This window comes from Marmota monax, unplaced genomic scaffold (assembly GCF_021218885.2).
Source record: "Marmota monax isolate L192 unplaced genomic scaffold, Marmota_monax_Labrador192_F-V1.1 WCK01_AAM20220418_F8-fsc00161, whole genome shotgun sequence".
In the NCBI taxonomy this organism is placed as follows: Eukaryota; Metazoa; Chordata; class Mammalia; order Rodentia; family Sciuridae; genus Marmota; species Marmota monax.
In genome coordinates, this window is record NW_026693511.1 from 1,669,634 (window position 1) to 1,672,860 (window position 3,227).

At 35.0% G+C, this 3,227-nt stretch overlaps 1 pseudogene; it reads left to right on the top strand.

Moving 5' to 3' along the window:
* Window positions 1-2,324: 2,324 nt before the first annotated feature.
* On the top strand, window positions 2,325-2,425 carry LOC124102243 (U6 spliceosomal RNA; annotated as a pseudogene).
* The last annotated feature ends 802 nt before the right edge of the window (window positions 2,426-3,227 follow it).

The window sequence follows — 3,227 nt, forward strand, 5'->3', positions numbered from 1 at the left end:
CAAATTCTACCTATTGTATATTCACTCAGGGAATAACCATAAAATTAGTCTAAACCCCATAAAAGGAAAATAAAAGCTAAGTTTCTAAAAATAAAAACTCAATATTTATAAACCCAGCTATGGGTTGGCAACATATGCCTATAATACCTTCAGGGGTATAAGAACCAATCTTAACTGAGATGTACTTTAAAAATAATTGCTGGCTGATGAATTTCTTATTAATTTCCTGACCCAACAAATTCTCTCTTTACATGTATGTAAGTATATGCTCTCATGTGTTGCATGTATCACACACACATACACAGTATTCTTCCATTTCAGTCTTGCACTGCTTACTACTGGCCACACACCCTTAGTCAAGTTTCTTAGCCTCTCTGTGCCAGTTTTATCTGTAAAATGAAAGTAATGAGTGTTCTTCCCATTTGTTGTGAGAATGTGAATGAGTTAATAAAAATCACGTTCTTTGTCAGGCAGAGGTGGTACATGCCTATAATCCCAACTATCAGGAAGTTGAGGCAGGAGGATCATAAGTTCTTCAAGGACGGCCTAGGAAATTTAGAACCTGTCTCAAAAAAAAAAAAAAAAGACATGGGATGCCTCTCAGTGGTAGAACTCCCCTGGGTTCAATCTCCAGTGCCTGCCCCCAAAGAAAATCAAGCACTATGGAGAATGTCAGGGATATACTGAGTTCTATGTAATTGTTAACTATTATCCTTTCATTATGTTCATTGTTATTGTTGTTCTTCAATGCCAGCAGATATTAAAATAACAATGATTCCAGGTAGAGTCAGTATTCATGTGTCACAAATAGTTCGGATCAATTATCTGAAGTCTAAGATACTATCTCCCCATTTGGAAAAGAAAAAAGAAAAATGTTCCCTATTTGGCAAAAATTACATAACATATTCATAGCAGGGAAAGAAAGAAAATCTTTTTCCACAGTGCTGAGTTGGAAACTAACCACTATCCCCTGAGCCAAACATAAAGGACTATGCATTTCACCAACATTGCTCCTGGGTCTTGAAAACGCATCAATTAAAAATATACTAGACTGACCAAATAAAGAAAACATTTTCCTTAGCAGTGATCAACTCTGCCCTGATTACTTCCTCACCCATCAGCCAAGTCTGAATGTCATTCATGGCTCAGAGGAAACATCTCATCCTCAGATAGGACACAGACTGAACCATCCAAACAGCAACTCAGAAGCCAGGGAGTTGTTACCTTAAGTACACTATTCTTAAGCACACTAATATAATAAATGTAAAAGAAAATGTGAGAGCAAGAGGCTTTTGACTGACTCTAGATCCCAGCATCTCAAAATGTAGAAATTGCACTAAGTAAAGAGAGATAGGAGAAAGCCTTTGAGTGAATACTAAAATCTCACTGGTCTTTGGAGACAGGGAAGGTCGGGGAAGGCAGAGTAAAAACAGCCTGTCATTTCCATGAATCAGTATGTATGTTAGTCTATTTTGACAGGCTATATTCCTTTCCTTGTGGTTATTTCAAAAATTAAAAGAATTAAAAGCCTAGCTGGGCATGTAGTACATGCCTGTAATTCCAGCAACTCTGGAGGCTGAGGCAGAAGGAGAGTAAATTTTTAAGTTTGAGGCCAGCCTCAGTAACTTGATGAGACCCTGTCTCAAAATAAACAATAAAAAGGGTGGAGTTCTATTTGGTTTTTATAGTTCTATTTGGTTTTAAGTTTATCCCATGGGGCTCAGTGATGGAGTGCCTGTGGATTCAATCCACAGTACCAGAAAAAAAATATATACCTAGAAGTAAATTTAAAGAATTTAAAGTTTGCAAACAAAAACGCAGATGGCCCACTCATATTCTGACTTGAGGGTGAGGAACACACCGCTATCTCTTTAGAAATTCACACATTTGAATAATGAGAGAGAAATGTCCAAATGAAGCAAAATATTCTTACAAATACATGGGCTTTTCTATAACTTCCATTGTGAGGAATATGAATCAATAATATCAAACTCTAAAATCTTTTTTCCCCTTCACCAACTACCAAGGTGAGGAATTTAAGAGGAAAATAATTTCCATCAAAAGTTACTAAATTATGTTGCTGCTGTTGTTGTTTACCACCTGGACATTCTACCTTGGGATACATTGCTAGAAGTTTCTCAACAAAATAAAACTGCTTTCTGAATTGCTACTTTGGGCATGAAACATCAACTGATCCTTAGTAAAGGAAATAGTACCAAGAACATATGTGATTGGAATAAAAGAACTAGAAACCTGAAGGATTTATACAGGACAGTATCTTATTTCACAAAATACATTTACAGTCTATCAAAACTTAGAGAGTTGTGCTCACTTTAATAACATATGTACTGAAATTGCAACCATACAGAGATTAGCATGGTCCCTGCACAAGGACATGCAAATTTATAAAACATTCCATATCTTTAAAATGTTCAGGAAAGTACAAAAATGTAAAGCATTCCATTCTTTAACTTTACAATTCTTTACTGTGGAATAGCTCAGAATGTCTGTTTTAAGTAACAGAATTGATAACCAGGAGAGGAAATGTAATTTGGATTATAAAATTCTTATTTTAATAAAAATTTCTTAAACAACGGGAAAAACTTCAAGAGTTAATAAAAGTCAATTTTTTAATATGTGTCTTTGAAATCTCCCGTGTTCTGGGTTGGTTTGTATGTTTGCTTTGTATAGTTCTATTTGGTTTTTAGTTTATCCCATACATATTTGCCCTTATAATAGACATGTTATTTTATTTGTGCCCTCTGTCTTCTGCTTTATGTGTAGTGGGGTATGTGATATAGGTATACGTTTAGCTATGCTATAAATGAAAAAGAAAGAATAATTTCTTTTTGGAGAAAAATAAAGGAGAAGTTTTTATTACCTATAGGAGAAAAGAAGCAGCAATATTCATCTTAAAAGCAGGTCATTGTTGTTGAAGAAGGATTTATCTAGTTAGAAATGAGAGATGTATAAGGCAAAACTACATAGTGTGGCTGTAAAAAGTGGAGTCATCATTTTCCCTTACTCCTTTAAGAAACCACACAAAAGCAAGAACATAGCTCATAAACACAACTGTAAACCCCGCCTTTGAAACAGCAGGGAAAAATCTGAAGTCATTAAGCCCCACAAAATAGGCAGGTCTTCTAAAAGCATTTGAGGTCAAACACAAGACAATGCTTTTTGCATTCCTTTTTTGAAGTGATACTAATAATTATACATATCTATGG